Source organism: Carica papaya, chromosome 7 (assembly GCF_054855325.1).
Source record: "Carica papaya isolate Zhongbai chromosome 7, ASM5485532v1, whole genome shotgun sequence".
Classification (NCBI taxonomy): Eukaryota; Viridiplantae; Streptophyta; class Magnoliopsida; order Brassicales; family Caricaceae; genus Carica; species Carica papaya.
In genome coordinates this window covers 29,832,994-29,845,000 of record NC_142315.1, presented here as the reverse complement: position 1 = coordinate 29,845,000, position 12,007 = coordinate 29,832,994, and the positions used below count along the sequence as shown (strand labels likewise).

The window sequence follows — 12,007 nt, the reverse complement described above, 5'->3', positions numbered from 1 at the left end:
GTCTGTCCTATTACATATTAGGTATTACGAAAACAGAGACTGAGCATTTCACAGCTTGCTTGTGCAGGTCTCTATATATACATATATATATATATATACTAATTTACTGGTTGACGGTGACGTCACCTCTTTTCTATAAACCATTAAATGCTTGATGGTGATTTCATTTCTTTTTCTAGGAAAAAATAATTATTTTCTTTCCTTCTCTGTTAGTCTATACAATACAAATCCACTGTCAAAAGTACCATTATTATTACTTCCACTCTTCCTCCTCTCTACTATCCTACCGCCTATATTTTCTTTATTTCAAAAGCAGTTGAAGTTGTTTAAACTTCCAACAAATTAATTTTCTTGCGAATGTGTAAAATTATGGAAATGTCTTGATAAAATAATTAGGGAATACTTGGACATTCAACAAAAAGAAAAATTTACAAAAAAAGGACGGACCAGATGGATCTCTCCATTATCAATTAAAAGATTTCACAAATCAAGTTCCAAATGTTATATGCATTGACGCAGCATGCGCACTGCTAAAATCGTTCAGTTGATAATACTGAAATCACCATCTGATACACAGATTCTTCTCCACATATACAAACATAGTTGATAAAAATAAAATAAAATAATTAAAATCTACACGCTGACTAGCTGGCTTTTCCCCCCGAAGACCAGAACTTTTGTCATGACAGATTTTTCTGCAAATTCTACAGATGGTACTAGTATTCCGCATTTCTTCTCATATTCGTGCTCTAGATCTTCTAACTGCTTGGATACATATGCACAAATTAAAAGACAGATCAATGAGAACATGCAGTCTAGATTTTTTATCACTTTGAAAAAACCATCACAATGTTCACATATAACTATATTATTAGATATTATTTAAAATTATTTAATTTTTACTATTTATTTGATAGGACAATATGTTATTTTTTTATTCCTTAATATTTTTTGTTCTTTTTATTTTATTTATTTTCTTGTTTCTTAAATTTTATTTTTTATATTTTGTTCTTTCTATTTTATTTATTGACACATGACAAGACATCCACATTCCCCTAATATAGTTTTAAAATATGATGCAAAAAATATTGAAAAAAAAATAAATGCAATACTTTCATTAACATTAAAAACTGGAAGTTGAAGGATTATAAACACTTACATGGTGCAGAAGATTTAAAATTACTACCCGATGATGTAATCCTCATAAAAGCATGTAATAGAGGTTGCATGAGGATGAATACAATAGAGGAGATGACCTTTATCCTGGAGCCACATAACAATATTGAAAAAAAGATCAATTACATATAGATACCAAAATTGAGAACAATAAAAATTAAAACCACATTTTACTATCAAACCAGGACAGATGCATTCTTCAAGCACATATTAGCAACTTCTACTATTATATTTATATCAAGTGTAAAATATGAAAACCAATCTGATGGTACTTAATAATAAAAGATAATCAAGAAAATGAAGTGAATAATTGTTTGCATATGCTCTAGAAATTATCTTATATTGTCTTCCACACTTTGCTCCTCCTAAAAATAGGTTTACTAAGTTTTATAAATTAAATTTACTTGACTTCAAAATAAAAAAAAAAATACGAGATAAATTAAAACTATGATCACATACCCGCACAGCCAAAAAGAGATATTTTGCCCGAGAGAAAAAAAAAAGAAATATCAACAGTCAACTTTATATGCATAAATGAGGAGCACCTGAAATGAGAAGAAGATGGAGGATTATTTCTTATTTAATCATTTCTCGGTTTATCTCAATTCTTTCTTACATTTTCAGGGGAAGCTTTCTTAACAAAATTTTTTTTGAATCCTATTAAAGAAGTCAAGTGTTATTGACCACACCAGAGCAAAAATCCAATGCTTCTATGATAAGTATACAGCACAGAAGAACGTTTTCTAGTCAAAGTGGAAAACAGCACTCAAACAATTTAATGAATGATTCTAAACACCGAACTGGCAAAATTAACAGCTTAGTTCCAAGAAGATTTGGAGAATGAAATATAGGCTTAAAAAGATGCATGAGGCCGTTTAAGGGATAGTCATTATTAATGTCAGGATGGTACCTATTTGCTTTTTTCAAATGATAAAAGGCTTATTATTTTATTTATTTTATTCATTTATTCTAACAAAACGAAAATATTCTGCGTTACATAATATAAAAATAAAATAATTTTATTCCATTATGACTAATATACATAGTAAAAAAATTTACAAAAACGATGAGAATAACAGATAAATTATTTCTATTTGTTGAAATATTCATATGGTAATCCTCAATCCTAAACCCTAAAAAATTAAATTTCTCTTTTCTAGATTTCTTGAATTTTCTATGACAAGATAATTTATACACATTTTTGTTTCTTTCTATTTGAATTAATTCTTTATCTACTAGAATTCTTGGTTCTAAACTTCTTAGTTTATTCAGTTCTTTCAACTTATATCAATTATCAAGTCTTTTCATTATATTTATCTACCTCCACATTCTCGAATCTTGTAAGATTTCCAGAAGGTCTTACCAAATTTAAGCATGTGAAGTATAGCTCTAGAATATGATGTAAAAATCATAAAACAAGAAATAAATACAATATTTTCTGTAATATTCAAAATCTGGAAATTAAAGGATTATGAAGACTCACAAAAGGCAGAGACTTGAAACTGCGATGCTCGATGAAAACCAAATGGGCGCTCATTGAACATGTAATACAAGTTTGCAGATGGGTGATGACCTTTATCATAGAGCCACACAAAAATATTGGGGAGAAAAACACCAATTAGATACACATCAAATCAAGAACAATAAATGACAAAACACATATGTTACCGTGAAATCAAGACGAATGCATTTCTTCAACTATAAAGTGAGGACTAAAGAGCATTGATATCAGCAAGATCACCAGGCGAGAGCCACTGATTTCACTGTCATCATCCTGTTGATAGTCAACATAGACAGATAACTTGAATTTCCTTATAACAGCTTCAAAGGAGTAAGCTTGTAAGTTTATGAAATACATGCGAATTATTTTTAGCTAACTGGGGATTGAATGCCTATGGGATAACGAAATCCAAAAAAAATCAAGCATTTATAACTTCTGCTATTATCATCATATAAAGTGTAAAATATAAAAAATTAATCATGGCGTCAACCTTACAAAGTTTCTTCGATTACCTGGGTTCCTAGTGATAAAAGACATTCAAGAAAATGAATTGTGAAAGTGATGCCTAGTTTTTCTAAGAATCTTAAGGAAATAATTGCTTGCACTATCCATCTGAGCATTCCACACTTTACTCAACGTTTTCATTATTAACTTATTAAAAAATTAAAAATTTTATATATCAATGATAAATACAACAGTCTATGAATTAATAAAAAATATAGTTTTATAAATCAAATTTAAAAAACTTTTGAAATAAAAAATAAGAATTTATATTTGTATTACAATATGTTTCTCCACGTCTGCACCCCCAACACATGGTTGTTTGTTTCTTAGTGTTACATGATTATCCTAATTATGTTCTTTTAGGGCATACACGGACACATTCTGTTTTATGAAAGGGAGCGAAGGACTTATTTGAAGGTAAATTATTTACCAAAACTTACTATACAAATATTTTTACTATGCACTATTCTAATATATTTAATTAATATTTTATAAAATTAATAATAAAATGATAAAATGTTAAAAATAAATAAATATTAACAAAATTTAAATTATTATAATTATTTAAATCTAAATAAATATTGTTTTAACAATTTATCATAAATATAAAAGTACAAAAAATAAGTTAATATTATATTTTATTTTAAAATTTCACTTATTAATTTATTAATATAAAATTAGTAGTATCCTCATTAAAACTACTATTTCTCTCCTGCATCGAATTTTAAAATTTTTTCATCAAAAAAAAAAATATTTTTAGCTACTCATTTCACATTTATGGAAAACTAAAGCCTGCTTTTCACTGCAAAATAAAATGAATCACTTCTTGCCGGTTTGAAACGAATTAAAATTATGATCACATACCCACATACCTAAAAGGAGATATTTTGCAAGAACAAAAAAAAAAATCAACAGTGATATCTCATGAGAAAATGGAGGATTGAGCTCCCCCCAAGTTTCCTTGATGTTATCAGGCCTGCTCTCGAGCGTAACTGTCGCAGGCAAGGTACGCGTAACCTTGTTTCCAGAACCGCATCACCGTTCCCCATCTTCTCCAGTTCAAATTGACCCATCAAATCCCTTTGGCAACCAAACGACACATAAATAATAATAAGTTTATAAATATAAGAAACAACAGAACAAGCCATTGAGAGATAACGAGAAGATGAAGAAAATGTAAAAACCTTTGAACTGAAGTTTTGAGGGGAACCAAGCGGAGAAGAGCGAAGGATGTTGAGAAAAGCGATTGGCATCGTCGGGTGTAGAAAATGAAGGTCTTAATAGTGGAAGTTTAGATTGTCAAGATCATTGAAGAAAAATGGCCAAGGGGCGGTGGGGGTTATTCTTTTTGGTGTTTCAAATTATCAGATTTCATGTTGGGGCTTGGAGGGAAACGGTAAGAGGAGAAAGTGAAACGATGGAGGAGATAGATTTTCTTCACATCTCTAGGGTGAGGCGGAAGGCAGAAAGATGAAATGATGGAGGAGATCGATTTTCTTCATCTTTCTAGGGTGAGGCGGAAGGCAGAAAGATGGCGTGTTCGAGATGAAGAGCAGCGTGAAGAAAAGAAGATGTTGTGTTCAGGTTTGCAATGATTTCAGCTATAAATGTAGCCAAAGTCTAAGCGGAAAGTGGCACGATTTTTGAGAAAAAATAAAGAGAAGATGGCATTTCAAATTATCAGAGATTTCAATTTTGGGGGCAACAGAGGAGAGCCTTTTCGTCCTTTTTTTTCTTTTTTTTTTTTATGCGTCGATTTTTCCTAGTGCATGAGAAATTGTCAGATGCATTAAATATATATAGAGAGAGAGTAAAAGCAAGGTACATTCACTGCTTGATGGTGACCACTTTTTTTCTAAAAAAATATATTTTATTTGCTTCTCTTTGTCTTCTCTTCTCTCTTCAAGAAAACTACCGACCGCTGTAAGTATATACAATCTATACATACGAATGTACTATTTGTAAAAAGCTGAGCATTACCAATTACAATTATTATGACTTCCACTCTTCCTCCTCTCTGCTATCCTACTGCTGATATTTTATTTCCTTCAAAAGTAGTTGAAATTTATAGCATGTAAAGAAGAAGATAAAAATAACATGAAATAACTATATTTTATTCTTATCCAAAAATATAAGAATAAAATATATTTCAGAATAATAAAAAAGATTCAAGGAAAAAAAGTGCATAAAGGTCAGTTGGGTGTTAGAGTGAGGAAACACATATGGTTGAAACTCCAAAAGTTACTACCAACTAAAAAACATGGAACAACATTGAGCAAAAAAATCTCTCTAGGGTGAGATTGTTTAAAAATTCAAAATAATTTTGCATAGGTACTCCGATGAACCCTTCATTGACTAGAAATAGTAAAATAAAAAAAAAAAAATTTCTTTAGGTTATGAATAATTAAAAAATATTGTTATTTTAATCTAAAAAAAACTTATAAAGCAAAAAGAGAAACACATAATTTTTCTTTATAAGAATCAGGAAATACAAATGCAAGAAAAAAATCGTTCTGAAAAAGATAATAGTCATAACCTAAGCATACGAAGATATTATGTGGTTGCTTGTGGGAAAATAGTAATTTTTGAACACTAACATATCTCTATTTTTTTATGCTTGCAGGTTTCAATAATATTGTAAAAAAAAAAAATAGAGTCGAGAAGAGAATCAAAAGGTTCCTTTTCTGCGAGTCTTATAACTCATTTCTAGATTTTCTATATTTCCCTACCAATAAACTAAAAGAAGAAACATAAGAGAATGAAGAGAGAATCCATTATAGGTTCTCTCTCTTTAACTCAATAGAAACTGAAAGAAGAAACATAAACGATGAGAGTGAAGAAACTCATTTATAGGTTTTCTCTCTAGAAACTGAAAGAAAAAATAGAATGGAGAAGAGAATGAAGATACCCATTTCTGCACTTATGAATCTTCTTCTCCTTCTGGCTAATATATTTCTATTATGCTTCTCTTCTCCATTTCTCTCTTCTCTACAAGGTTCTGGATATTTTGAAAGAAGAGAGTGCTTAGATTTTCTAAAAGTTCAAACTAAAATTTAGTTTTAATTTACTATCTCATGACACTCTAACAAATTAAATAATTTGTAATTGCTGATGTAATAACAATTTAATTTCATTTCGTTCTATTTAATTATCATATCATATCTGGATTCATTTTCACTTGTTTACAATCAAATTATGAATTGGACTGTTATATTCTATTTTTTCCACTACCTTTTTTTTAAAAAAAATTCAATATCTTGCCTTAGATAAAGACAGAGATACAAGCAGAGTTCACAAATTTTTATTTTTCATGCTTAATTGTCTTAATATTTTCAATTTTTTTGAATATAATTTTTAATAAATCATAGTGAGGAATTCACCTATGATTGCTGAAACAATTAGGGAAAACTGGAATAGTCAGCTAAAAAATTTACAAAAAAATGAATGGACAAGATGAATTTTGACATTATCAATTAAAAGATTTCACACATCGGACTCTAAATGTTATATGCATGGACCCAGCATGCACGACCAGAAACATTCAGTTGATAATACTGGAATCACTATCTGATACACATATTTTTTTCTCTGCATATACAAACAGAGTGGTTAAGAAAAAAATAAAATTAGTCAAAAATCTACACGCTGACTAGCTGGTTTTGTCTCCTAAGACCATAACCTTTGTCATGATAGGTTTTCCTGCAAAATAATCAGAATCTACACTCTCTGGTTCTGAAGTTCTCCCCCTTCAGCCTCCCAAAAAATGATCAAACTATCTTGAACAAAAGCCAGCAAGTAGCAAAATAATATAGGCCTAAGAGAAAATCTAAAAATAAGTAAAAATTCCATGCCTTTTGCTGAGACTTTTTCCTTACAACTGAGTTGGAAGCTTTTTTACTCTCTGGTTCAGAGGCTTCAACTGCTACATTTTTACTGACTAGCTTGACAGCCACCTATTTTAGTTTTGGCGGATCAAAATTTGCTGTTGTTGATTCATGGTCCAAAATAGCTTTTCGCGAAGAAACCTGTTGAAAATTCTAGCAGATGAACCACAAACCAGCAAAATGAGATAAAGAGAGAAAGAGTATTATACTATTATTATTGATAAAATTTTAAATTAAAAAAAAAAAAAGTATGGAGAGAAAGATGAAATAGATGACTTACAAGAAGTGAAACGTGGCTTTGATTGTCATGCAGCTCTGTTATTTGCAGAGGAAAGAGAGAAGTGTAATTTGCCCTTATGAGCACCTCAAATAATATTTTCTGTTTCTTTCCTTACAAGAAAATAGATAAAAAAATTATATATTCAAAGAAATACCACCTATACATTTTCAATGGTAACATATACGTTTATATATGTATATATATATTAAATTAATGTATATAATAAAATTAAAAAAATTAAAAAATATATTCTTTGTCATATTGTTGTTAATGTATAAATTTTAATTATATAAGGTGAGAGAAAGAAAAACTGATTTGGAACTCAGATTTTTTACTTTAATTATAGGAATTTGGTCAGTTAAATTGATTTTAATTTTTTTTAACCGAATAAATTGATACTATCAATTAATTATATTGATTGTTGATTATACTCTTAACTAAATTATTAAACCTAATTAGTTACATATATTAACTACAAGATAACAGCAGAATAAGTTTATATCTGATTCTACTGCATATAAATCTCCTTAACCGAGAAAAAACTCTAATTCGTCCTAAACATATGATGAGTTTGAATCTTTATTTTTTGTTAATTTTTTTGGATGATACCAAGTTTGAGGATTATCAAATCCAAATCTAAATTATTCATTTTATTACATTAATATCAATATAAATATTTATACTAAACAAAATTAAAATATATTTATTAATATAATAAAAATTAAAATATATTATATTATATTATTATTTAATTTATCATATAATATATCTATTTTTATTAATATAATATACTATATTTATTAATATAAATATATAATATTTATTTTAATAAAAATAAAAAATATATATATATAACGGGTTAGTTTTGAATGAATGTTGGAAGATTACAACCAAACTCACATCGACCCACCACCTTTTTTCCACCAATTCAAACTCAACCGGACTCATCATTTCCTTAATCTAACTTTTTTTTTCTTTTACTTTGAGTTATTTCAGTAATTTTTTTGTGTAGGCAACTAATTATTTACATGTAATTTAATAAAGTTAACCAAAGAGTTTAGCCAACAATTATATTAATTTATAATATAAGTTACCTAGTTAAAATGCTTAATTAATTAATATAATCCATCGATACCTAATACTAGTTAAAATACTCAATCATTACAAATCATGTTGAAATGTATATTGACCAATAAAACTTACATAATAAGTGAAATATTTTACAGGGGCATATTATAAGAAGATATATCAGGGCTAAGATCATTGGCAACTTGGAAAAAGTGTTTTATGTTGATATTATGGTAGTTTTGTAAAAGCTTCATGTTAGATGCAAAATTTCCACTAAAACTCTTTGTTCTCATGTACAACAGCATTGCACCTAAAATGACGTAATTAGTTAAGGTGCTATATATATTGCCTCTATAAAATTAAGAAAAAAAAAGAGGTATTTTGATAAGGTATGAAATGAAAGAAATAAATAAACAAATATGATATTTAATTGGACAATATAGTAAGAAGATACGAGAATGTCAAAAAGATAACTAAAAAAAGAATCTCAAATTCTAAAAAGGCGTTGCAAATTGAATTATTGAGTGAGAAGTAATGTGATCCATTTAAATGCATAATACTCTGCCTTCACCTACTCGTTACGAACCCACTATAAGTTCTTTTATTACTATAAAATATTGTTAGCAACATTGTAAGTTTCTTTCATTCATTCATTATCATGGACACATTATCCAATTTAGTCATAAAAAAGACACTAAAAAAAAAAACTTAGGCTTATTTTGGTAATAGAAAAACTCCAATCAAATATTGGACGACATAATTTTTTAAAAATAAATTAGAGAATGTAATTTTCACTACAATTAAACATACATTAAAAAAGATAAATGAAGTTATTTATCATGAACATTAACATGTCTTCTTCCTAGCTATTGCTATATAATACGTTATGCTCAAAGTGATGATTTCTTGTAAGGACCAAGAATTATATCACACTCCCCTCACTTGATCCATCCTTATAAGACTCGAAGAAATCTTTTTCATCCTCGTTACTTAGTTATTTCTACATACTTCTATCTACTATTTGATTTTAACTTATAAATGGCTATGATAATAGGGAACACATGGCAGACATTTAACAAGACACTTGTGATAATGAAGTTCAATAAACAAAGAAAAAGAGATCCATATCAACTCAACTAAAATCGAATCATATAATTCTTATTATAATTAATCACACATGATGAAGAAACAATATTAAGTTTACACAATATCAATACAACCATCACATCGTGTAAATGTATATACATATATATATATATATGTGTGTATGAAATTGATGATAAAATTTAAAATACAATCATCACTTTGATATTCAAGTGTCAAACTATTTGTACATAAATTTACTAAGAAACTGATGTAATATTATAAATGGACAGTATATATTAAGTAAATTACGTATTTTTTTAACTAACATAAGTTATCTAATTAGTTTTGAAAAAGATTTTTGTGAACTAATTTTGTAAATTTAGTATTATTGTATTTTTTCTATGACATCATATATATTAATATTAGACAAAAAATAAGACAAGTTAGTAAAAAAAATTATTTTTATAGATAATTTATATTTTCTAGTGAATTTTAAAAATTTTACTTTATTAAACTTAAGATATAATATATATTTATACAAATATCTAAATTTGTGTTTGTACTGAAAATAAAGAAGAATGAAAAAGAGTAATTCTTTTTTTTTTTTTTGTTAATGGGTATTAATTGCTTAGCCTTTATTTTATACTATAAATTAAGAAATTTTTAACTTAAATTAATAATTTTTGATTGTTCATAACTTTGTAAATAAAACTTCTGAATTTAAATAAAAAATATATGATTAATTGGAAGTAGTTTTATAATACTTATTGGATATCTTCTTTAATTTATACAAAATCATTATAAATATTAATTTGATTATTCTGTGTTCGTCAATTGTATTAAAATTAATTTTTAAATTTTAATATATTTACAAAAAGAACTTATTAGCTATTTCAAATATTATTTGTATTATTTTCATTTTAGTTAAATTATCAAACATAAGAAAATGCAATATAAATTAGAGACATTCTTATCAATTCTTTTATGTTCCATAAGAAAGAAACTATAAGCTTGATATTAAGAAAATTATATTCGATGAATAAGTTATTTGTTCTGCCCATATTTTTTTTAAAAAAATTGAGGGTATATTTCAAAGAATAAATTAATATTATTTTTATATTTATTTATGACATTTTTTCCTCAAATGTTTTAAGAAAATTATATTTTATATAAAAAATTAATTTTATAGAAAGTATACGATCTAAACTGTTTATACATTAATAAGTATTAAGTTCTCTAGAAAAATCAGTACGAAATAAACTTGAACTACAAAAATTAATGGGATTTTTAAGAAATTATCAATGTGAATTCAAATATTTTTTCTCTAAAAACATGAAAAGAATAAAGCCGATTAATGCAAAATTATCATAAATTCTCAGTACTAATAACTAGCAAAGACTATTGAGCTTGGGGTCGAAAGTGACTCAACTATTGATATATCTTGGGTTATAAAAAGTATAGCCCCATGGTTTTGAAAACATATGGCAAATATTATAGGAAAAGAAATTGCATTGTTGATTCCTTAGCTAGAGTTGGGGTGAAGAGAGAATTTGAAATGGTTGGATAGTTGTAGCATTTACTTTAAAAATATTAAAGAACTATATATAACTCATAGACTCATGGTTTGTTTGTTTATTGTAGTTCTACTTCTCGTACTAGTGCAAATTATCCTTTTGAATTGCATCAACAATTTTGATTTTTTTCACATGCTCACTCTAATTCAAAATTCTTTATTGAGGAAGCATGAGAAGAATTCTTTACAAATGAAGAAGAGTTCATTTGATATTTCTAAAAGCTTATTTTCTAATTCATGCGATTTTGACTTAGCGTTTGAATTAATTTGAACCCACTCACAAGTAGTAAAAGTTGAGTTATATTGAAGTCATGAGTTTTGATTTCATTTATAAGTTCATTTATCTCAATGAGCGTTCAGATATTACTTACAAGGTGAAGAATTTGAATAAAAATATGGTGTGAAATAGCTACATATACTAATTAATTGCAAAGATATGGTGTTGACAAAAAAATGAATGAGGCTTTCTCAACTTGAAGAATATGGGAACTAAATGGAGATTGGAAAAGAAGAAAAGGGAAAATAAATTATTACCAAATTAGTAATTAAGATAATTGAGTGCGTAATAGACATTGCATGTTAAAATTAATATAATTAATTTTTGTTAATATTTAAACTTAATCTGACTATATTTTTTATATCATTTAATCATATTTTCCTATAATATTTAAATGTGAATAATATTTTGTTAATAGTTAAACTTAGCCTAAACACCTGTTAGCTGTTATGCTAAGGTGCGCCCAACCCAACTTCCTCACTAACACTAACACATAACCCATGCGTTGACAGACCGGTTCCCACATGGCGCATCTTAACCTCACTTCTAGCATCAGAAACAAAGAGAGAACATTCACAGCGAAACCAACAATCTTATAGAAACAAAAAACGGTAGTTAAAAAAGACAATTATCTAATTTTCTCTGCTTGATCCATTTG

General features: G+C 27.4%; 1 long non-coding RNA gene across 2 annotated transcripts in view; it reads right to left on the bottom strand.

Annotated features, from left to right (window-relative positions):
• The window catches only part of LOC110807255 (uncharacterized), a 6,481-nt gene extending 1,590 nt beyond the window's left edge, over positions 1-4,891 (bottom strand). The window contains exons 1-6 of one of the 2 annotated variants that reach the window (XR_015813526.1): positions 4,366-4,854; positions 4,054-4,261; positions 2,845-2,950; positions 2,660-2,749; positions 1,160-1,263; positions 428-762 (exon numbers count right to left, since the gene is read on the bottom strand). This is a non-coding gene — a long non-coding RNA (uncharacterized LOC110807255). Of the gene's footprint in view, positions 1-427; positions 763-1,159; positions 1,264-2,659; positions 2,750-2,844; positions 2,951-4,053; positions 4,262-4,365 lie in introns of those variants that run through there. The other variant, XR_015813527.1, reaches the window with a different exon arrangement.
• Positions 4,892-12,007: the final 7,116 nt, after the last annotated feature.